The 25559-nt window shown below is 39.3% G+C and overlaps 1 long non-coding RNA gene across 2 annotated transcripts; it reads right to left on the bottom strand.

The window, feature by feature from the left end:
- Positions 1-11773: 11773 nt before the first annotated feature.
- Positions 11774-24992, bottom strand: LOC132654541 (uncharacterized). 2 transcript variants are annotated; one of them, XR_009592169.1, is made up of 3 exons: positions 24949-24992; positions 12178-12282; positions 11774-11879 (listed from the first exon to the last, which is right to left on the bottom strand). It is a non-coding gene; the product is annotated as an uncharacterized LOC132654541 (long non-coding RNA). The 2 variants fall into 2 exon arrangements; XR_009592168.1 differs by lacking the exon at positions 24949-24992 and adding an exon at positions 15772-15815.
- Positions 24993-25559: the final 567 nt, after the last annotated feature.

Genomic DNA, 25559 nt, shown 5'->3' with positions numbered 1-25559 from the left:
AAAATATTCATATACTCAGCAATTCATTTGTTTAACATTTTTTATTGCATAAATATTGTGTGTCAAGTATAATATTAGGGCCTGAGAATGCAAGAATAGAATGAATCATCTCCATCCAAAGAGCTCTACCCTAGTTGACATAGGACAAGATATCAATTGTTCCTCTACTGGAATATAAAAAAGGATCTATCAGAAGTATATGAGATTTTAGGCAACGGAGAGATGAGGAAGCACATAGAGACTTAAGAGACTGGTGAAGGGAAAGGCATCATAACAACTCAAATTACACCAAGCGGGACAGAAAGAAGCAAGCTCTTAACAGCCCTTGTTTATATGGAGGTAATTTTTTACTCTCCTTTTGGTCAAGCTTAAAAAGGTGAAACATTAAGTGAACATTTTTTTTAAATCTCTTTTCATGAGCTAATGTTCTGTGGCAGTGGGGATTTCACGAAAGGCTTTTATTGGAAAATGACTCAATAAAATAGCTACAGTAAGTTGCTACAGTATCTGCTCAGTATAGAGCAGATACTCTTGAGAGAAGTGATTAATGTTTAGGTCAGCTAGCCTGATGGTTTCTCTTAAATGGTTTCTAAGTTATTGTTTTATTGCTGTGAAGTATCTCTTTACATGACAAAGGCAGCTTTACTGACAAAAGCTTTTAACTGGAGACTTGCTTACAGGTTCGGGGTGGGTCTGTGATCTTCACGGTGGAGGGGGAGACAAGCCCTGTACTGGAGCAGTACCCAAGACCTAGACCTGCAGGCAGGAGGCAGAAAGAGAGTCTGCCTCTTGAAATCCCAAAGCCTAATCCCAGGGACACCACCTCCAAAAAAGCCACACCTCCTAATCCTTTGAAAGAGTCCGACTAAGAACCAAATATTCAAGTCCACGAGCCTGTGAGAACCATTCTCATTCAAACCACCGCATTCCACTCCTGATCTCCATAATCTTGTAACCATATCATAACCCAAAATACGTTCAGTTCTAACTCAAAGGTCCCCATAGTCCTTCCCAGTCTCCAGACCCTTGAAATGCTCAAAGTCCCTTCTGAGACTCTCTTAACTGCTCCTCTTGTAAAGTTAGAAAGCAAACAAAAACTTCCCATGTACAGTGTCACAGAGCAGACACTGCCATTCCAAACGGAGAAGAAGCCACATGGTGAGGACATACTGGATGGAAGTGAGATGAAGATCCAGTGGCACAAACTCTGAATCCTGACTTAGAGGCCCCTTCCAACCTCACACTCTTTCCCGCTCTGTTGACTGTGACACACGTCTCTATGTTTCCTCGCCTTCCGTCAGCAGCTTTCCTTGGCAGGTATCCCAGGATTGTGGTGTCTCCAGTGCAATCCAGGCTTCATTTCACGACTTCACACAGCGGCCTCTCCAGACCTCCATTCTTGCATCACAGCTGGCCTCAGCAGTTTTCCTTAACCTTCACGGAAGAGCCTGTAACCCCTGTACTCAGGTAAATCCAGAACCATGTGGCTGAAGCTGCCAGCTTATTCTGCTTGCTTGGGATGGAATCTGACCTCCTCCTTGAACTACATTTGCATAAGTTTTGACTTGCTGGTGGTTTTTCCTTTGCTTTTATTTTACTTTTTATTTTCCTTGTTTACAACCCACAGAATTAGCTAGACAAGATCTAACCCTAAGGGTACCACTATCTTTATTCATTTTCTTTCTTAAGCCTTTCCTTAAACGTCTCATCTTTTTTAATATAAGACTTGGATCCAACAACAAATTTCCTGGTTTTGTTTTTCTTTTCAAGCTGTACATTTTTTTTTCCTTTTTGGTCCTGATTTCCTTTTTTTTTTTTTTTTTTTTTTGTTTCATTATAGGTTACTGACAACCATGTGACACAGTCAATACTAGGTTATTTTGAAACCTCATCTGTTAATGACAATAGTTCAAAACTTTAATTTAGCCTCAGGCAGATTCTTAGGACAAGGGCAAAACTCAGCTACAGTATTTGATAAAATATCACAAGTCTATAGGCCGCTTGTTAATATTCTTCTCTTCTTGAACCTCTTGAGCTGGGTCTGCCATACTCTCAGCACTACTGTCCTCTATGCTTCTGTGAGAATGGCCTGTTCCACCCCACTTACAGTGTTCAGCTGCTTTCATACTCCAAAGACCCAAAGTCCACATTCCACCAACAAGCAGCACGGTCAGCCTGTCACAGAACTACGCAGCCCCTAGAACCGACTTTCTATTGCTGTTCTATTGTTGTGATTAGATCACATAGCAGAGCAGCTTTAGAAGAGAGGGTTTAATGGGGAGGGGCGAAGAGGAGTCTTACTACAGTTTCAGAGTAACAGTCCATGAACACTATGACAGGGAATATAAGTGGCAGGCACACAGGTGTGGCACTGGGGCAGTAGCTGAGAGTTTATACCTTGATGTACAGAAGGCAGAGAGAGAGAGAGAGAGAGAGAGAGAGAGAGAGAGAGAGAGAGAGAGAGAGGAGAGAGAAAGAAGAGGAGAGGAGAGGAGAGGAGAAGAGAAGAGAAGAGAAGAGAGGAGAGAGCAGGGAGCAGAGTGTACAAAACTGGGCCTGGCATGGGCTTTTGACACTTCCAAGCCTATCCCCCAATGACACATGTCCTCCAATCCTCCTGATCCTTCCTCAGCACTCCACCATCTGGAAAACAAATATTCAGATATATGAGTCCATGGAGAATCTCATTCAAACTCGCACAAATTATCAATTTCAAGTAACAGAAAATTATTCTTTGATAGGTATAACCTGGTTCCTTGTTCCTCAGTTTCACTACCAGTTCAACCAACAGCCTGTCTCTTGCATAAACTCTGACCTAAAGCTGTAAGTTTGTACAGAGTTCTGGGTTAGAGTAGATGATTCATCATTATACTTGAAGGTTAGTTCCAATCTTATGGAGGCAGTTTCTCAACTGAGGTTCCTATTACCAGATGATTTGATGACCCTAGTTCGTATCATATTGACAAAAACCAAAAGCACAAACCCCATTCTTTACCATTCAACTTCTGCCTTTATGGACTGATGCATTCCCAGATTGATTTTTCTTCTTTCTCCACCAAGCTGATAAGAGAAATACAACTTCTACTGTCTATTCTTTTCTTATTTTCTTTTTTTGCTCTTCTTTCCTTATTGGTTTATTATTTATTACAATTTATCCCAACTGTAGCCCCCTCCTCCATCTCCTCCCAGTCCCATCCTCCCTTCCTCTTCTCTCCCTATGCCCCTCCACTGAGAGGAGAAGTCTTCCTCCCCTACTATCTTACCATAGTTACTATTCTTAATTCCCTGGGACTCTCAGGAAGTGTAAGTCGCCTTTCTTCCAACCCTTTCTAGCTAATCAGATAACTTGGCTTAGCTGCAATGTTGTTGGGGGTATTTATTATGGGATGTTTACTTCTAGGTCCTAGATTCCTAGTTTACAGAAAACTGATGATCTCTTTTCAATCCTTTTCCTTATTTATAGCAAATAGTAAGGATTTAACAGTGATTTATGAATAATAAAACAAATTAATAAAACCATATATCCATTGCAGGCTTTCAATAATGGTACATTTCCTAGGTTCTCAAGACATAGCTTTTTCCACAGCTCCTGTCCTTCTTTTTCAGTTCTATTTAATTCATATTCTGGTGTGATTTTATCAAAAGGATCTGAACATTAATGAGAAGTGTTCTGTAGTATATCCTCAAAGAAAAATGGAAGAAATTACAAAGGACCCTGAAGCAATTTATTATGCAAATGCTTATTTGAATATTTAACTATGTGTAACCTCTTACCTTCATATTTGAATATGTATTTAACTACACATGGAAATTAAAGTATATCACATCCCAGGCCACATAATATCTTCATAGATGCAAAAGACTAAAGTTGTACATCACATGGCCTCTGCACACAATGAATTTCAATTGGCAAACCCTAATGCAGTGCTCTGTAAATTTAGAAATGAAATATAACTAGAAATAGAAATTTATAAATATAAATCTAAATAATTTGTAGGTCAAGAAAAGTTTTTGAAATAATTTGAATTGAGAGATGGCTCCGTGGTTAAGAATGAATGCTGCTTTTAGAAATGACCCACATTTAGTTTTCAGCACCAAGTCAAGTAGCTCACAGCCCCAAATGACGATAGCTTCAGGGAAACTGCCACATTCTTCTGGTTTCCAAGGATATTTGAACTCAAGGGCATGCACTCACACGCAAACATAGAAGTAATAAAAAAAAAAAAACAACTTTAAAAATTAAGCAAACATCTTTAATTGAATGAAAATGAGAACTCATTTAAAAATTTGTGGAATATTATTAAAGCAATACTAAGAGATAGCTCTTATCCCCTGGAGCCTGAGTTACAGGTGGTTGTGAGAAGCCTGAAGCTGGCTAAGAGCTGAGTTCAAGTCCTCTCTCTACAAAGGCATCAAGCACTCTTAAGAGCTAGGCTCTCTCCCTACCTCCACAAATTTCATTCTTTAATATAGTCAATAATTTATATATATATATATATATATATATATGAGCAATAACTACTATTCATAGTATGAAACAAATGACATTTTATTAAATTTCTTTCTAGGTATTTGCTACTTCTGATGCCAATGTGACTGGTATTTTTCTTCCAAAGTAATATTACAGTTCTTTATTATTGCTACACAGGCACGGCTTCTGCAAGAACTTTACCCATCAAGTTTTGAGATTCATAGTTTGAAATTTCATAATGAAATTTAAAAAGTGTTCCTTTTACCCAGTGTGAGATAAAATACTGTTATTTCATGAGAAAAATCAGGTACTGAGATTCTGTATGTGAAAGGATCATGTCTCCTGCTGGTGACATTTACTTTATTTTATATATAGTAAGTACATATACATACATATAAACACGTGTATATATAAACATATATATATGTGTATATATGAACATGTTTATAAACACATATATGTATATATAAACATATACAAATATACATATATGTAATACACATATATAGATATGTATATGGGTAGGGTTGGATTCTGCATTCATCAAACTGCAGAGCCCACTGATCTCTTGTGAGGTAACTGAGGTAGGATAAAAGATGGTCTTGTCTACCATCATTGTGGCAGTGATTGTGTGGACTCTAAGAGTACTTACTCTTATACTCTCTATACTATAGTACTCTTATAGTATCTCTCCACATCGGGACTCTATGGTCAAGCTTATAGAACATCACTCGCTTGACAAGAGAGACCAATGTAGGATCCGAGCTGCAAATGCAACAAGAGCTGACGGCCTAAAACCCCTAAGGATGCCTAACAGTACCACACTTTTCTGTAAGCTCCTAGTGCTCATACTGTGCACACATTTTACACTCACAGCTTACAGTAAACAAAGCATCATTCTTTCTTGCAACCTACTAGCCTTCTCAGTGTCTTGTAAAATCCATCGGTAGGCAGAGCACAGAAAAAATATGGGAGAGATGTCAGCCCATCCCACTTTAATTAACTTTTCATGTGACTGAAAGTTCATTTTTATATTTTAAGTTATTGAATTCATGTGTGCGTGTGTGTGTTTGTGTGTGGCTGTGTGGTTGTGTGTGTAGGGTGTAGGCCTGTTGACCACAGTGTACCTCAAGCTTTGTGGCAAACGACTTTATCCACTAGCCCATCTGTTTGGCCCTATAATTTCATTTCTGTCACATTGTGTTGAAAAGATTTCAAAATAATTTTTTTTTCTTTACTCATTTAGCTCAGATTTGAAAGAGAGCAAAGAAGAGTATATTATGTAGGAAGGTTTGAAGGGAGGAAAGATAAGAGGAAAATAATGTAATTATATTGAAGTCTCAAAAATAATAAAATAAATATTAAACAAGAAAATAGCTTAAAGAAAAAGATTTGAGTAGGCAAAGATACAGGAAGCTGAGAATTATTCTAACTCACCATTCCCTTGCTAAGAGACTTGGTAATGTGAGATACTACCCTTTGTTTTGACTTTGGAAAAAAAATACATATATAATTGTTCTCATCAGTACAATTTATATGTGAAAGAAGAAAATAAGAAGATGTTTGGGTTATTGGCTGGCCAGGGGAGTTAAAACCTTTGGTAAAATGTCAATGAGAAGATTTCTTCTGGGCTTCCTAAAATACTTTGGCAGTTTTACTTGGGCCATATTCTGATCTCCTCATGATGCCCCATTTTCCCACGTTTTTGGGCTGATGGTTGAAAACAGTGCTAAAATCACATATCAACCTAGAAGTTGCTGAGTTGAGGTTTCCTTAAAAAAAGTTGAGAATAAACTCTGGAGGGACCTGCTTTTTGTTGTTATTTAATAAAGCATAGTAAAAGGTGGCAGGCACATGTTTTCACCTCTGGACAACTTCTCAAGGTTGGTCAGAATGATGTAAATAGTTTAGTCACTGAAAGATTTCTTATTTATTTGCGTTTTCCACTTTGCTATTCTACACATAGTACAGTGCATTGCTGGAATTCACACTTGATAGATGTCCCTCTTCCCCATGGGTACAATGTTATCTTAACATTATTCACAAAGAAGGATTATGTTGAGTAGAAAGAATTCTGTGCTCTGTGTTTCTAAGAGCAAGGCTGTTTCTGTTTGTAGACTACTGACCATTTGTGCTCTTGAATGCAGGAAAGATAAATCTCCTTCTTTTTCCCTGTTTCACAATTCTTCTTTCAAAGTGGGCTCCAAGTAACCAAATTTCCCACAAGGCCTCCCTAGAACAACAGCAACAACCCAAAGTGGGCCTAAATTACAAGGACAGATCTTTGGTGTACTTATAAAACAGCAACAAATACAGTACCAAGTCTATCTTGAAACAGTAGAATTGCTTAAGCTACTTCAAAATCATCATGGAAACAAGGTATAAATCATCCCCAGGATGTCAGCCATAGCGAAAGGAAGCGGAAAAAAAGGGGAAAGAGAAGCATGCTTTAAGCCATGGCTTTTTGGCTCATTCTTCCTGTAGAGGGTTGCAACCCCTTTGGCAAACCTTTAACTCAAAAAACGTTTACATTACAGTTCATAGCAGCAAAATTACCATTATGAAGTAGCAACAAACATACATTTGTGATTGGGGTTGCCATAACACAAGGGTCACAGCAGTATTAAGGTTGAAGACCACTGCTCTAGATTGTACCCAAGTCCACGGTTGCACTGACAGGTCTCAGTGAATCCTATTCCTCCTTATAGTCTGCCTTCTCTCCCTGTCTAGAGTTCATCTCCATGAACTGAGGAGCTTTTCACCCTCTTTCATCCCTGGAGACCCCCAGTCCTTAAATGACTTGTGCATAGTCATTATCCAACGAATACTCATAATTTGATGATAGAGTTAAAAACAAACAAACAAACAAACAAACAAAACACGGGCTAAAGATGTAAATTCTCAGAACCGTATTTTAACCACCCATCAGTCATAATTTCTAATAATGGGCCAAGAGAGGGCTTTAAATATTTTTCCTACTGATTCTTAGGCATAGAAATTAGAAAATAACATTCTCTCCTAAAATTACATTCAGGAAGTTGAGCTTAAACCAGAATCAGAAATAGAGTGTGGAGACCATTTTTCTCTAATCATTCCTATGTTGCATTTTGAGAATAAAGGGTTGAAGTCTATACATTTTAAACAAGTGGCACTCCTCAGTTTAAAGAATGTTTTTCTACAAAGATTATAAAACCTCACCAGGACATTTAGAGGATTCTGGGTAACAGAATATATACACACAGCTTAAGTGAATTATTAATCTTCAAATCAATTCAAATTAAATATATATGTATAACGTTGAACTGAGACTCTTTCTGTGATGTTCAGTTGCTCAGAAGCAAAATCAACCTAGCCACGTCCTGACCTGCGGGAGATACTTAATAATCTTGAGTGAATAAAGACTCTCTTAACCTCTTGGGATCAATATTTCTATCCTGAAGTATCATTGCTCTCAAAAATATTAAAACTGTTAATGGATTAAATAGTTTTATTTTATAAAATAGGAGAATACTGGCTTTTATTACAGCAGCTTATTAATCTTTAAGAACTATTTGCAGAGTTTTCCATCATTTTTTTACAATGTTAGGCCTCGTGGCAGGCAGTCACCTCTAAAAATTGAGAGTCTCTGGTAAGAAAAGTAAATTAAAATCAGTGTGTTTTTGTTTCCATTATTCTGGAATACTACGGCTTTTCTGAAAATTAAGAAGCGAGACTCAGAGGACAGCTTCTGCGGCCTGAGCAATGTGCTTCGGCAAGGCTCAGTGGAGCAAGCTTCTATCTGCATGCTCCTCAGGAGAGTTTGTTCCCATGCATTAGCCTGCATTGTAGGCCAAGAGAACACACACAGAGCTAGCTACCAGTCATGCACAAAGCCATGGACTCCTGTAGCTGCATGGTTGCTTCTGTTTTCACCTGTGAAGGCTGTGGAGCAGGTTGTCTTCCTTCTAAAGAGGAGGCATACCTGTTTCTTGATAGCTTGAAGTTAAAGAAAATGATCCTGCATTCTGACTGAACAGAAATAGTGAATTGATATTCCCCCCACTTTTATCTGATTCTAAAGCGTTTACAGAAATGCAGAAGACATCTGCTCCCTAAAGTGAGCTTGCAGAAGAATCCAGATGGAGAATACGTGCTAGCAGACTTTGAGATGTTTAAGTAACTAAAGATTTGATGGAAGAGGGGAATATTGGACAATGAGTTCATTTTCAAAAATGGAGCTAATGCAGTTCAATGAGAGTCTTTGAAACTATGTTACCTGAGCCAACTAAAACTTCTCTTTATCAAAGACATTACCAAGGAAGTGAAAGAAGGCTGGTCTGGTGGTCCGTTCCTGTTGCTGATGCTGGAGGGAAGTGGTGCAGGAAGGTGGACATAGTTGAAGTACAACCTGTGAGTCGTGCTGAAACTCTGCCTCAGGTATATGCAACAGCAATAGAAAGAAAGCTTGCCTGATAGCTCAAGCCTGCAATTCCAGCTACTCAGGAGGAAGGAGGATCATAAGGGCTAGACCTGCCTAGACTGTAGAGGCAGGTCAAGACCAGTATGGAAAACACAGTGAAAACCACCTCTACATAAAAAGTAGACAAAGGTTTACTCCTTCTCTGATAAGCCTCAGGCCTCATTGCAGAAGAGAGGATGGAAAAAGTGTAAGAGGCAGAGGTAGTTCTGCAGCAAAGCAGTATTTGCCGGACATGAAGGCGCTGTTGTCCACATGTGACTGCATGCATAAGACTGGCACAAAATGCATGCATAGGTGGGGGAGGGGGTATCAGGAAGTCCCGCTGCAGTTAAGGAACTATTGTTAATTGATGGGTCCTCTGGTGGGTGTCCATTTTCTTCAGTGATACAGCCCTTCATGAGGCTACCCAATTTCCAATAAACGGTCCTACATCCATGCACATACAGGTAGCACTCACTGAACTCAGTAGGCTTAAAAAAAACCCAAAAATCAAAAAACAAAACAAAATGAAAAAAAAAAAAAAACAAATCACATGAAGTTGGAGGGAAACACGCTGCAAAAGATAGGGAAGAAATCGGAGGAGAGGGAAAGAATATGTATATGATCAAAATGCATATATGAAATACATATATGAAATTCTCAGATTAAAAAAATAGGAGGCTGGGATATAGCTAGGCAGTACAGCACTTGCCCGGCGTTCTCAAGGCTCTGAGTTTTTATCTGTAGCACTGAACTTAAACGGGAAGTGATAAGCAGTAGACTGAGAACAAACATCTTCCGTATGGATGTTAGTCTTTTGCTTAGAGTAAATCACTTTCGTGATTTACCAACAAGAAGACAACCATAAGGGAACAAAATGAAAGGAGACCTGTAAAATTATTTTACGGAAGAAATTGCCAGACAAGCATATAGAAAAGTGTTTTCACATTATTGAATGCCAAGAAAGTACTACTTCAAACTACAGTGAGTTCAAGCAAGCATAGCCAATTGCTTGTGTTAAAGGCAGGAGCCATTTCTTCCTTTTTTTGCAATAGTGTTTATTTATTTTTTATGACAGTTTATTCACTTTGTATCCCAGCTGTGGCCCCCCTCCCTCATCCCCTCCCAATCCCATCATCTTTCCCTCTTCTCCTCCCATGCCCCTCCCCCAGTCCAATGATAAGGGAGGTCCTCCTCCCCTTCCATCTGATCCTAGCCTATCAGGTCTCATCAGGACTGTCTTCCTCTGTGACCTGGTACTGCTTTACTTCCCCCAGGGGGAGGTGATCAAAGAGCCAGCCACTGAGTTCCTGTCAGAGACCCTGTCCAAGGGAAACTCCCTTGGACACTGAGCTGCCATGAGCTACATCTGAGCAAGGGGTCTAGGTTATCTCCATGCATGGCTCTTGGTGAGAGTATCGGTCTTTGCAAAGACCCCTGGGCCCAGATTTTTCTATTGCTCTCCTTGTGGAGCTCCTGTCCCTTCCAGGTCTTTCTATCTCCCCCTTCTTTCATAAGATTTCCTGCATTCTGCCCAAAGTTTGGTTTTGGGTCTCAGCATCTGCTTTGATACCCTGCTGTAGAGTCTTTCAGAGGCCCTCTGTGGTAGGCTTCTGTCCTGCCCGGTTTTCTCCTTCTTCTGATGTCCATCCCGTTTGCTTTCTGAGTGAAGATTGAGCAACTTCCCTAGAGTCCTCCTTCTTGCTTAGCTTCCTTAGGCATACAGATTTTTGTATGTTTATCTTATATTATATGGCTAATATTCACTTATAAGTGAGTATATACAACGTGTGTCTTTTGCTTCTGGGTTACCTCATTTAGAATGATCTTTTCTAGTTCCCACCATTTGCCTGTAAATTTCATGATTTCCTTGTTTTTAAGGCCTGAGTTGTATTCCATTGTGTAAATGCACCACAATTTCTGTATCCATTCCTCTACTGAGGGACATCTGGGTTGTTTCCAGATTCTGCCTATTACGAATAAAGCTGCTAAGAACAGGGTTGAGCAAATGTCCTTGTTGCGTAGTTGAACATATTTTGGATGTTTGCCTAGGAATGGCATAGCTGGATCTTGAGGTAGCACTACTCCTAATTTTGAGGAACAATCTTTTCAACAGTTGGCTCCTGAACTTGTGCATCCCTTGGGCTCCTCGGCAATGGGAAATTGTGGTGCAAATAGAACTGATATCAATTCACAACTGACAGTTAGTAAGGCTTTACACAGCATTATCCCGGTGCACCAGTAAAATCCTGTGGGTCAGGAAAAGCAAAAGAGGGCAACAGAGGGGGAAGGAGGAAGAAAAGACGGAGAAGACTTGATGTGATGCTTCCGGCTTTGAAAAAGAAAGGATGAGATCCAATGTCTAGGAATATCTGCAGGCCCAGGGCCCAAAAAAGTAAGCAAATGGCATTACTTCAGAGGATGAAACTGCCTTGTTTTAACCACTTGAGTCCCAATTAGAATTTCTCTTATCAAGAAATATAAAATAACACATCTGTATTGCTTTAAGCTGCTCTGTTATAGCAGCGATAGAGAACTATCTTAAAAAGAAGATCCTAGGCGTCCTATTTTTTGACAGAAATTTAACTCAAAACAGAATGTAGAGCTAAACGTAAAATGTGACTTAGATTAAATACAGACAAAATAATGTTATCACAGTTATAAACGCGTAGCCCTGTAGGTTACCTGTGGAAGCCTAATACAAGGTTAAGTCAGATGAAATCTGGCATATATGAGGAAGACATTTTAGAGTCTCCACTCCTTACTGAGGTGCTGTTAGCAGGTGAAAGTTCCAATTTAAGGTGTTATTAATAGGGGAATATGAATCTGGGGTACAAGCAACACTCAAGAATACGTTTGATATTTTCCCAGTTAAAATGTTTATTAAAAATGGGTAGAGTAAGCTGTTACTTCATCTCCATTAATTTGACTGAAATGTAAAAGAGTGATGGTTCCAAGGGGACAGATTCCCTAGGAAGAGGAAATTGGATAGAATTAAAAGATTAAAAATGGCTTTAGGGCACGTAAAGAATCAACAATTTATCTTCCATTGCCCTGCCCAAGCCAAATTCAGAATGAACAGCTTTCTAAATACCAGCTATGTTTTTCAGGAAACATGGTTCATTCCCCATCTTATTTATTTTAAAGAAAAGTCTCTTGATAGAACCTGAAGTAAATCCACATGGCTGGTCTGACTTCCCTAGTAACTCCAGGATCCCTTGTCTCTGTCTATAGAGTGCTGAAGTTATAGGTGGGTTGACACTCCTACCTGGTTTTTATGTGGATCTTGGGAATCTGAACTCTGACCTTCCTGGTTTGTGGAAAACGCTTTACCCATTGAGCCATCTCCAAGCCCTGACATTAACACTTCATTCTGGAAAAGAAAAAAAAATCTTACTTTGATTTTTAATTTCTACCTTGTCAAACCATTTGAAGAGCCATTCTGTTTTTAGCAATGAGTGTCTTACCGACTTGAAGAAAGAATGTGTCTCTGAATTTGAAGAAGCACGAATTTCTTCATGTTTCTGGGTGAGGTATATGTTGGCAGCCATGTAATCAAAGACAGAGTAGAGTGCTATAGGATGTGGTATGAATTTTGACATCGTTTTTGTTTTTCTAGCAAAATAATGCTCTGCGTAAATAAGTTCTTTTTCTATCTAAGTCCCCTGTGCCCTCATTAGTAATATAGAAAAGATTTCATTTAGGCATGTCTTCATTAAAAGAGGTGTAGAAGACATGTTGACATTACCTTTGAAATGGAAATTTAGAAAAAAATAAAATATTTATGATATATATATACACACAAAAGAATACATACATATAGGCTTATGTAAGTGTCATATATAAGACATATACACTTGTATGTATATATGCAAGTATATTATCAAGTATATGTGTACTCTCTCATATATATACATTTATGGGAGAAAGACACTGAGAAGAAATCTGTAAGCCAGAGGCTTGGTCACTAATGCAGGCTCCCCACGTCTCTACTCATTAACCCACATTAACCGTTCACAGAGATTCTACACCGCAGCTTCCCTCTTGCTCTCGCTCCCTGAAAGCACTGACAACACGTCATCCTCTTGACCTTTGTTTGAAAATCACAAGCCAGAGAACTGACAGGTGGAAGCATGGTAGCTGGGGGAGAATCATCCCAGCGAACGCTGGAAGCTTGAAAAGTCTCTATGCTTTAGTCATGCACACAAAGACACTACAGAAGTCTTTATTGTGCCTGCATTTAATTGACAACATAAAATTATTATTTGACTCATCTTGTTTTGTCACTGAGGGGACAACAATAAAGTTCATAAACTTCATAAGTTACATTGAATCAGCGTAAACTCTTTTCCGGGACCTAATCTGATGGTTTAGCCATTAACTTCTATTAAACCAAGTGGGGAAGAAGTGCATTGGCTGTGGTCAAAGCAGCGGGAGGCCGTGTTTTCCCAGTGACCCACTTTTTCTCATTCTCTCAAAGGACCCCAGGGTTCCTTTCAGGGGAAGGAGAAGCATGGCAGGACAGTGCATTCTTTGATTGGCCGCCTGTGCTGTGCCGTTTCTTACGGCAGAGCCTTGAGACCCGTGATCTTGGTGGACTGCGCAGACTCTGAGGCTGCATTGATGGTTTGCAGCTGAGGGAGGGAGGGGGAGAGAGAGAGAGAGAGAGAGAGAGAGAGAGAGAGAGAGAGAGAGAGAGAGAGAGAGAGAGAGAGAGAGAGAGAGAGAGAGAGAGAGAGAACCCTCCCTCTCTCGTCTTACTCCAGGAAAGTAAGGGTGAGCCAGCTGCTATACGACACGGCGCTCACCTCTGAAGGTGTTGCTGGGGGACGGGGGTGTGGTGGTGAGAGCCGCCAACACCAGACAGGAAATACGGGTGGGAAATAGTTAAGATTCCAAGATGCCAACTCATTAGGCGACATAGCACCCATAAGCCTCACAGAGCCAGGCATTTTTACCTAGAAGCCTTTTGCAGGATCTTTGACACAAACATGTTTCTCATGTTTTAGTGTAACCGGAAAGCAAAACCAAGCCGGGTTGAAATACTTCTAGAATATTCCTAGGCATGCTTGCTGTAGGTGAGGGAGCCAGTGGTGATGTAAGAGACACACCTTACTTTCTTCTGAGCCTCTCTGTTCACAGAGATAGAACTAGGAAGAGAGATCAGGCACAGACAAAAGGCACTCTACTTCTGGACAAGGACCTACCGCCCCCTACAAGAAAAAGCCAAGAAAAGAAAGTTCTTGTGAAATTGCCCCTAAATACAGTCGTTTTGTGTTACATCCAAGTGATAGCTACACTGAAAACAAACCTCAGCTCCTCCGTTTCCTAGAGCCCACAGAGACAGTTGTTTTGGTAACTTTATTTTTCAAGTACATGTGTTGGTAGGAAATTTCTTTTGCTGGTCTGACAGCCTGGCCCTTTTCAATAGAATGCCTACTTTAAAGCATTTTTCTTCTCGTTGCTAGCATTTGGGAAAAAGAAATTCTTTAAGTTGCAACACCTGAGTTTTCTTTCCCAGGCTTTTGGAATGCATATACTGGACATTAGCAGTTGGTTTGTTCATCGGCAGCAGAGAGATAGCAAATCATGCTAAAAGAATATACAATAAACAGCTTCACAGAAAGTTCTTCTATTCTCTCCCCGCACCACCACACCAAGGTTTTGGAAAACTGGACTTTTTTTTTTGTAGGTACTAGACCTTAGTCCTTCGTCATTCAGAATCTCCCCGAAAGCCAATAGGTGGGGCTTGATGCACAGTAGATAAGGGAGGTGCAGACTCCTAGCCTGGGTACCTTGAACTGTAGTCCTAGCATTACAGTGTGCTGGTTGAACAAGTCTAGACCTGTTATCTAACCTCTTTATCCCTGTTTTGTGCCTGAAAAAAAAAAAAGATGGGAGACGAGGGAGTGTGTAATTATAACTATACTGGATGGTTTAAAGATTATGTGACTTAATGCTTATAAAGTCCTTAGAAGGGTGTGCAACACAGAACAAGCACCCCCCCCCAAGTATGAGCTTATTCATACCACAGCTCCATTCACCCGTCCCCTCCCCCTGCAGCCTCGTACCAGCTGAATCATCAGCACTGTTGTGCAACCTTTCTATCTCCGTGAGTTGGTATACCATCGCTATCACTACTCTGCTGTCCCTTGTGCTTCAATACTCCACAGACTCTACGTGGACTCTACATGGAATCCATCTCTTTGGAACTCCTTTCAAAGAACTAGTAATGGAGACAGGGGCGATGCAAGCTGCGTTCTGAAGCCTTGAGTTTTATGCGCATTGATTGTTCCAATCTGTGTTCTCCGCTTCCTGGTTGGCCGTATTGTAAGTTTGCACTGTCTCATGCATCCACTGTAGAGGACTGAGCTACTCCTATTGGCTGTATCCCCTGCCACGATGGACTGTAGACTCTAGGAAACTATGAGATCAAATGATCCTTTCTTCCGTGACGCTGTTTCTGTCAGATATTTGGTCACAGACATGCAAAAGTAACCAATGAATTCATTTACTCCCAAAGGATCAATGTTGATGTCTCTGTTTATTCTTCAACCTTTTTATTTTGGCAAGCAGATCTATTCAAACAAATTACTACAAAAAAAAAAAAAAAACCACACACATAAATCAGTGGGCTGATAAGATGGCTACGAAGTAAAGGAGCTTGCCAAACCTAAAGACCTGAGTTCAATTCCTATGACCCACATTGTACCATGACAAAACCAACTCCCTGAAGTTGTCCCTTGACCTCCTGACATGCATACTATGGCGCGCGCACGCGCGCACACACACACACACACACACACTAAATATATCTGTAAAAAAAGTTTAAAGAAAGAAGAGTGAGATGTTTTTAACTCACCTAAATTGATTAGTAGCTTCAGGAATAAAGCAAAACAGAGGACACGTTAGTCAGCCTAAACACTAGTCGAGTAAATGTTTGATAACACACTTAACCTTTGGTTATCCAGGCCTTGGAGTTATTCTGCTTTCCCTAAGTTTGCAGTGAGAAGCGCATTCCTTTTTCTAAAAAGCGCGTCACACGATGGCTGCTGGATCTAGTTTGCATTGAGTACAGTGCTGAGAATGAGAGGCAGTTAGAGTCTTGCAAAGTTTAAGTTAGTTTATGCTCAGATCAGTTCAAGAACTCATTTTCAACAACCTGGCTCTGATGTTTTATTTTAGTTTTCAAATTTAATTTTGGAAATCTCGCCACTGTGCAGTGAAATCACAGGACTCAGTGAAACATACATCTCACATTAAAAAGAAGCCACAGAAATGCTAACCACGGCTGGCAGAGAAGCCGTCCTGATGTTCTCAAGTACAGCACTAAAGCATGACTGGTCCCAGCTCTCCAAGTCCACAGTAAGATTTTGAGTTTCCATTTCAAATTAAACGAGAACATTCTCTGTATTCAAAGGGAAAGACAGAAAACTTTTTTCCTAGGCCTCAAATTTTCTAGAACTTCTGGTAGTTCACATTAAACATCACAGCAAACAAGATGTAAATGAATAAGAAACAGATGCATCACCCTGCCTTGGACACACTTATGAATTTTAATATCAGGAATGCTTGGAGAGAAAAAAGCTGGTGAGATAATAAATTGATCATGGCTGTATTACATTATCTCATAATGAGAACGATCTTTGCCACTTGAATGCAAAAGGTCTGTTTCCAATATGTTCTAAAGTTTGCATTTGTTCCAGGATCTTTAGTAGTATGACACTGTTAATATATTCATGAAATAAAAACTTTTGTGCTGTTTTCTAAGAAGGCATTTATTTCTAGAACACTAATTTTCTTGTTTTTTTCTAATTGATTACTCATTCAGTATTGTTTTCCTTTAAGCCCTCTAATTATTTACACATGATCACCTAGATGATGCCAGGCACACGGCCACATAGAAACATATATGCCTAATTTTCTTCCACTGGATCCACAAGAAGAGGGAAAGATAAAGCAATATTTTAATTTTTTCCTTGTACATATCAAGCATTTTATAATGGTGTGGGTTTTTTTATGAAAAAAATTTAAGATCAGAATTCAGTTATATATTCTCAGAGCTGGAGATTTTAAGGGGATATTTGTTGACTTTCCTAGAAAGTAGCAGGGAAAGAGACTTCAACTTTCTGATGGACTGTGCAGGCCCAAACCTTCATGAGTATAAGACCTAGAGACTCTGCTGTCGAGACTATGGCCTCTGTGCTTCGTGAGATGAACTGCTGTTTGCTCATGAATACATAGAACGAGCACAGATATGCAAGACATCAGAAGTGTAGGCCTGCCTCATGTCTTTCGAGAACCAAAGGCTCGAGGTTCAAAGTTTTCCAACTTAACCGTCTTTATGATTAGCTGCAGTTTCCTAGACCTTCATGCTGCTCCCCCCCCCCATTTGGAATTCAGATAGGACACCTCTGAGTTAGTCAGAACTAAAGAAAGAATGTGTGGCCATCAGGCCGGGAAGAGCAGCAACCCTATACTTTCTAGAGAAGGATCTCCCATGGGATGGCCTGGCACCAGAGTTACAGAACATTGTGAGCCACCATCTGAGTTCTGGAGATGGAACCCGAGTCCTCTGGAAGAGCAGCCAGTGCTCTCCACTGCTGAGATTTCTCTCCACCTCCTAGTTAATAGTTATTAATACTCTAACTGTGAAGGTATCTTATCCATTTTCACTCCTCTTAAGGCCACTACATACAGCTACCATATTTTTGGTCTCTAAGCCTCCGCTCTCTAGTAATAAGAAATTTAATGGAGAACACATCAACATATTACATTCCTAATCCTTCCTCTATTCTTCATATATCCAATCCTTCTCACATCCTTCTTACATGCCAATCCTTCCTTATATCCTTTGGCTCAGGTGACTGGATTTTGAACCCTGTTCTCCAGCATTCATTCTGTCATGAGACCACCCACACTTCCTCAGCTCTGCAGGGCACTAATGGATGGCAAAAGGCATTCCTTCTACCCTAAAAGCATGCTAGCTACTTTGGCATAAAGATTATTTGGGCAAGGTATTTTAACACAACAGGGGCCATGCTGAAATCCCAAGGTCCCTGTTCCTTCTAAAACAATTCATAAAGCCACCATATGAAAGGCGTAAGAGGAAAAAAAAATGGCATTATTTTAACTACAGATGAAGAGTTGAAGTTGAGAAAACTATACAGATAACCTGTATCTGCCTAGTTACCTTTTTTAAAAAAAAAAAACAAAAAACAAAAAACTTTGAACTGCTGTAGTCCTTCTGCCTTGTCATGCTTGCATAATTTACTACCTGTTGTCCACACTGAGCTAAAGTGTTTCACTTGAATTTCTCTCTTGGGTCGTCACCTCTTGAGGGTGGGTGGCTCCCACAACATGTAAAGTTAGCACGTATGCTTACTTCTATGGGTTTGTCTCAGGCCAGATGAATTCCCAGGTCCTGCTAGAGACCCTTTGGAGAGTACAGGGGAAATGATTTCTTTTCCTGTAGTTTCAAAGAGTTCTTTTCCTTGTGCAATCTGGTCACTAGCCAGGGATCTGCAAAATCAAATGGCCAAAAGAAAGGTGACTGAGTGGTTTGTTGACCCGCACAGTGCAGGCCCCTCAGGGGAACACAGTGAAGATTAATGGAAGAGCAGAACCATTCTCGGCTTGATCTTCCGCAGCATCTTCACCAAAGAATGGCAACTTCTCAGAGACAGGACGAGACAATGGGAAAGTGTTTTGGCTTTCCAGGGCGATAAGCTGTAGGGGAGAAATGCATGGGGGACATTGAAGGCCTGAGGTTTGATATGATATGCAGGTCCATCTTGGTGCTGACTCCATCTTTCTTACGGCTGTAAAACATCATCGACCGGGATTCTTGGAAGGTCTAATTTAAAAAACATATTTTGCTTTCCGTTAAAAAAAAAAGCTAATTATAGGCTTCTTTGGGCACATCTGTTGGTTTCTGTTTGCCTCCAGCTCAAAATAACCTTTATGTCAAAGTAACAGACTTGGGGATACCGTAATTAGTGACAACGTGTTGTGATCCCTGTAGTCAATTGTGTTATTACTCTATTATAAATCTGTTTATAGATGATCTCTAAAACAGCTTACATCTCTGCTTTCTCCATCCTTCCTGCTTAGTCTTATTTTCAGATGTAATTTACCAACACTAAAATCTTAAGTATAGTTAGCTTACATTATAAGGTGTTTCTGTGGAGCTAATCTAATTATCCTACTTTACAAAGCCTTCCTATTTAGTGTGTCTGTCACTTATTCCCCATTTAATTTTTTTTTTTTTTTATTTCTGCCACATTCAATCTGGTCTTAACTTTGTGTTCTTATCAACACAGATGAAGTGCATGGGTTTAAAATTACTCTATTGAACAATATTTGAACCAAACATCTCCTGGCAAAACTGCAAAGATAAAGATTAAGATTTCTGTTTTGTTGAGGTGGTTTGGCCCCGTGATATAGTAAGCTGTTGAGGGCGTATATGTTCACTGTGCTTATGTGAGAACTGCCACAGAGCTTTCCAAATATTCCCAGCCAGTCTAGTTAGAATATCATTGTAACAGTTTCTCCATCTGCTATTTCCTTTTGGCAGATGGATTTTTTTTTTTAAGTATGCTCAATCTTGCTTGTCAACACACGTTTTTGCATAAAAGAGAGATTATATATATATATATATATATATATATATATATATAATCGCTTGACAGGGACCTATTAAGGAAGAAGACCTATAAACAGCTCAGCCTCCAATCACTGAAGAGTACTAGTAACTGCCAGAGGGAAGCAGATTAACTTAGTCTGTTGGTGTCCTCCCTTTCTGCATTTGACATTTCACTCTCACTGCTACCTATATCTCTTCCTTAGTGGACTGATTATGTTACATTTATCCACTTTTCTAAGTTCTTTGCAATGCAATGAAACATAAAAAAAAAAACTTTATCTCCAGAAAATTTGAATTTTTTCACACATCTTACTGATTTTCATGTAATTTCAGAGTGATCAACATGAACACACTTTGAAATACAAGTGTGTGTGTGTGTGTGTGTGTGTGTGTGTGTGTGTGTGCTTTGGGAGAGTGGATGGATTATGGAGAACAACATTCAGAAGAGGTACTGGCACTGTCCTCATTACCCGCAGCAAAACAAAGACCCAGCAGAAGGAACAATGAGGGTGAGATGAAGGAGGGAAATATGAGCCATTACTTTAGCTAGGAGTTATGAATATTCTTTTCTTCTTCAGGACCTCTGCTTTAAATGGCCAGTTGTTACAGTCTCATCTGACATCCCTGTTGGCATTTGGTCTCCTGGAAAGGATCAAAAGATGCCCTTGGAATTTGAGTATAAACAGCATTCCAGACTCTCTGCTGACCAGATCAATAGATCCATAACCGCGTGAGAAATGTGAACGTACCTCTGAAGTGGGCTCAGCTGTGGGTCTGGAACCTGTCCAGTGTCAACAGTTAGGAAGCACTGGGGGAAAGCGGATAAAGAAGGAAGATACTGTCTGATGTTCACCCATGCTTATCAAACACATCCCTTTCACTTTCAGGGGAAAGCTTGTCATGCAATTCATTATCTACGGTTGTTCCTTTTGAAGAAGTTAGAGTGATGGATGATTTTTTTTTCCTAAGGCCTCTTTCAATCTTAAAGACACAAACCTCTGCAGCAATAAAAGTGGCTTTTCTTCTATATTAATTCCTAGAATTATCCATGATCACCGATCACCATTTCATACTGCATTATCAGTAAACATTTTAATTGCCTATTAATGGCCAGATTCTAAAGAACACAGTCTAGTTCCAGCTCTTTTTCTCTGGGAGCTTGTAGGCTGACAATGGAGAGCCACATCACCTCTTTTTGTCCTAGAAACTCTGGAATGTGCGCCCTACCTCAGCGTGGGTGGCTCATCAAAAACTCATAGCTGACCATATCTGTTATGCAATTACCAGCAGATTCATACAGGACAATATAACACGTGTTTCTGTCTCCAGTATTTTGCTGTAATATTTGAAACCAAGCTTTTAAAGTGCTTTAAGTTCTGAGACTTTTAACAATACAGAGTGTTTGAAGCTGGTCTTTGAAGTCTGGTCTGCTAGGAGGGGGATTTATAAACAGCAGTCTCAGAGACATTTATGTATATGTGTAACATCACAGAACTGGCTGAACTTTACAACACGCACACACATTACCCAACCTAGATTTTGTGCGCATATATATATATATATATATATATATATACTAACTATTGTTTAGTGAGAGACCATTCCTTTTCTCGACCTACACTTTTTCATATGCTTTAGGAGAGAAGATATAATGAGAAGGCATGGGGAAGGGACAGATTGCCAGAAATTGTAGGATATGATAGAATAAACGACTAAGTAACTACAAGAAAATATATATATAAAAAAGGAAGTATTTAGAGGAAGTCAACAAAACTCATTTTAATTCTTAAGGCAGGTATTGTTACAATATGAACAATTAGTAAATTGCCTGTTGAACATTTTTCTAAAAATAAGGGTGTAGCCTTTCTATAACAATGCCAATTTCAAAGTCCAACAATAAAGTTATTACTGTTTACAATGTCTTCCACAAGGTCACTTTTAAACTTTGTGATTTAGGTTTAGGGAATTTTACAAAGAAAAGGGAGTGACATATCTCCTCATCTAAGTACATTTAACTATGTTAAAACTGTAGACATTGTAACTACAAAAAAACCACATGAAGACTCTAAAGCATAGAGACGGTAAGGTAGATTGACCAGAGAATTTGGACATGACGGAAATAAAGCCATTAGATCCCTGGATGCTCTTCTTGCTTCATTTATTCCAGACTTGGGGCTGAAGAAGCCAGCCTCCTGGAAACAATAACAAATGTAGACAAAAGCAAACACAAAACCTAAACAGAAAGAAAAACCAGCCAAAGCACGATTTCTTCTGGCAAAATACTTTGAAAGAGGGAACCAAAGAAGAGAGAAAGCTGTTAAACAATCACTTCCCTTATTTAGCAAAATACCACAGTGCAGAGGGGAGATACTGAGAGAGAACTGAGCCTAGGCTCTGACGTGGTAAGACTACAACCTCATGAAGTTGTCTTAAGGGACTTCAGTGTTTTACTAGGATAGTGCCTGGGAAAGCCAAGGAGGTTCTGCTGGCTGGTAATAAGACATTTCCTGTTCACTGCCAGTGGCAACTATATGAGAAAATGAAACTCCAATATTTGATTATCAGCCATAAAGAGTCCTCTCTGCCTTGCATATTTCAATAACAACCAAATGAAGGATGTGTTCTCTAACAGCTACTTGAGATTAACAACCATTTTTCTCCCTGCAGATTCAGTGTTAAAAGAAAATGCCAACCAAAACAAACCTACAAAAATTTATATACCACAGAGAGTCTCCTTAAATAATGTGAGAACGCCCAGGTTTCAAATGAAAATTTTCTCCTCATATCAAGAACCAGTAAGATCTCGTAAAGGAAGGAAGTAGATTATGAATAGAGGAAGTGATGCAATGACAGAGACATTATCTGAGAAGGATTTTAGAGCTGCCATGTAAAACATGCATCAATGGGTGATCACAACCATAACTCAAGTCACAAAAAAATGTCTCAACCATTAGATGCTACAAAAAAGTTATACCCACAAAGTCTCATCCATGTGACCACCCAAATATGAGCTGACCACGGATGATGACAATGAGCACCCTAGAGAGGAAAAGCCAATGAGGTCTCAACCCTAAACAGAGAAGTACAGACAGCTGAGTAAAGCTGGGGGCTGAAGAAGTGACCCTTGCTAGCCAAGAACACATCACTCCAGATTATTTTGATGAAGATATATGTATATAAAAATACATATATGCGTGCAATAACAATTAATGAAAAAAGAAAAGACATGAATTTGAAGAACAGGGAGGGGTATATGGAAGGATTAGGAGGGACCAAGGGGAAGGGAAGATGTTGTAAGTAAATTAGAACCTTAAAAATTAACAAGAATGAACAGAAACAAATGCAAACTCTAGAAATGAGAAATAAAAAAATGGAAATAAAAAGCACAGTGGACAGAACCAGAGCAACAGCTGATATTGTGCTTCTGTTGTTTGCTTACAATTGAATGGGAGTAAAAGACAAAAAAAAAAAAAAAATTAAGGGAGGAGCAGCCCTGCTAGGCCTCAGAGGAGGACTTTGCAGCCATTCCTGAAGATACCTGATAAAACAGCGTCAGATGAAAGGGAAGGAGGTCCTCCACTATCAGTGGACTTGGATAGGGGAAGGGAGGAGATGAGGGTGGAAGGAGGGAGGGTGGGATTGGGAGGGAATGAAGGAGAGGGATACAGCTGGGATACAGAGTTAATAAAATGTAACTAATAAAAATAAAAAATAAAAAGAAGAAATTTAGGAGGAGGGAGAGGAGGTGAGAGAAAGTTATGGGAGATAAGTTTTAATGTATTATCTACATATATGAAACCATCATTAAATAAATACCATTAAAAATAGAAAAATATGAAACTCTCCAGGTGTTTGAAAATAATAATAACATACTCATAGATAATCTATAAAGTACAAGAATGTTCATGGAATATTTGAAAATAATCTCAGTCTCCAAGCTGGGTCCCTAGTGGAGCAGGGGCTGTCTCTGATGTGGACTCTGATGTGAGCTCTGTGTGAGCTCCTCAATCACTCAATCACTTCCCCTGGGTGGGTCAGCAGGAAGAGGATGCAGGCAGTCCTGAAGAGCATTGATAGTTTGTGGCTAGTTAGTAAGGGAGAAGGTCTCCCCCTTTATGAGGGCTGAGAGAGGGAGATGGGGGAAAGGGGGGAAGGTGAGACAGGGAGGAGATGAGAGAGGGAGCTATGATCGGGATGTAAAGTGAATAATTTTTTTAAGAAAAAAAGAAAATTTGAAAGTGAATTAAATAGAAGAAAACTAGCAACGCTTGAAAAGTTGACACTCACTGCTTAAGAGACTCTGAAAGGGAGGCTGAGGTTTTGATAGGAGAAGGGCAGAGAAGAGGAACAGCATGTAAGTCAGCGAGTGCCCACGTCTTTAGGTTATTGAAAGAAGAAAGCAAGGGCAAGGCAAGGAAGAAGAAAGCAACGGAGAAAAGAGAAATGAGCGAATAGTCCTACAGATAGAAAACAGCAGCATCAACAGGACAAAGCAGTGGCTCTCTAAAGATTCATAAAGTGTATGAACTTGTAAAACCAACGAAGGGAAGAGTCAAATCATTATAATACTGCTGCAAAACCTGCAGCTGGCAGAAGAATAACAAAGAGTAGGATGGCCTGTGTTAGACACATAAATTTGAAAATACAGATGGAATAGATTAATTGAAAAATTCAAACCACTTAAACTTGTGCAATACAAAGTCAAAAATTAAAATAATAGTTAATTATTAAGAAATGTGAATTTGTAATTTAAAACTTCCTTGAAAAATGTCCAGGCCCATATAATTACATTGGAGAATGCATAAAGATTTAAGAGAAATTAATATCAATTCTACATAGTCTTTGCATGAAACTATTAAAGACTCTATTTGTTTTATGAAAATAGAACTATCCTGATATTGAAACCAAACTGGGGAGGGGAGAACACTGGAAAACAAATTAATTCAGAAGCCTATCCCCAAAACCATAACCAATTAAATTTGTTACTATACAAAAATTATTATGTACTTTAAATTAGCGAGGTTTATCCCAGAAATTTTAGACTGCTTCAATTTTCCCCAGACCAATCATTGCTTACCATATTATCATATTAACACGTTAAAAGCAAGAAAGTATTATAGCTGGTACATAGCAAGAAGGTACTATGTACCAACTGTAATAAAGAATGAATGATGCTGGACAAAAGATGGTGTACGGAGCAGTGGATGAGAACAGACTCATACAAATTACAGAAGTAATGGCATGTACGGATACATACACATATATAACCAGAAATATTGTTTCAGTAGACAAGAAACAATAATGGTAATTGAGACTTTTTTGTTTTATCAAACAAAAAGAAAATCTCTGTTTTTGAGTCCATTTCTGGGAAAATCTGGATGTAGATTTAATTACCTTCAGCCTTCGGAGTCCTCAGAAGGGAAAAATGTCTCACCCGGAAGCTTCTCCACACTGCCTACAACCATAGCTCAGACAGTATGCTACTGTTTCATTATTTAACTGTAGGTTACCAGTGTTTTGTGTCTACATTTAAAGATTTTACATGTGGAGTTGTTGAAATATTTATTATAGTTGAAAGAAATATTTACTCAATAGCATCACTCATTGAAATAGTGTTATGAGTTAAATGGGCGTTTTGCACAGCCTGGGAAGCCAGCCATTGTGTGTGAGATTGTTTTTTAGATAATATGTGTTCCCAGATCCTAGTACCCAATACAATAAATCCCAGTTACAATGGAAGTCTGTGAACACAATGACTATTGTCAGCTCAGCTATTCACCGAACAATAGAAAATATTAATAATTCAGCCTGTTCTTCAATTCTTCATTCTCCTTTCCCGAGTCACAACTTGTCTTTGCTCAGTTTGTGCTACATCCCTTCTACAGGGGTGTTTGCACCCAAGAGCTTTTGTTCTGGAGACTAGTGAACGTAGAAGGCTGGAAATGAAACCCGAGGCACAAATTATGGTTGAGAACCTTCAGTTACGGCTGTGCCTCTCACTGAGC

The sequence above is a fragment of the Meriones unguiculatus genome, chromosome 6, assembly GCF_030254825.1.
Source record: "Meriones unguiculatus strain TT.TT164.6M chromosome 6, Bangor_MerUng_6.1, whole genome shotgun sequence".
Classification (NCBI taxonomy): domain Eukaryota; kingdom Metazoa; phylum Chordata; class Mammalia; order Rodentia; family Muridae; genus Meriones; species Meriones unguiculatus.
This window is presented reverse-complemented; position numbering and strand designations above follow the sequence as displayed.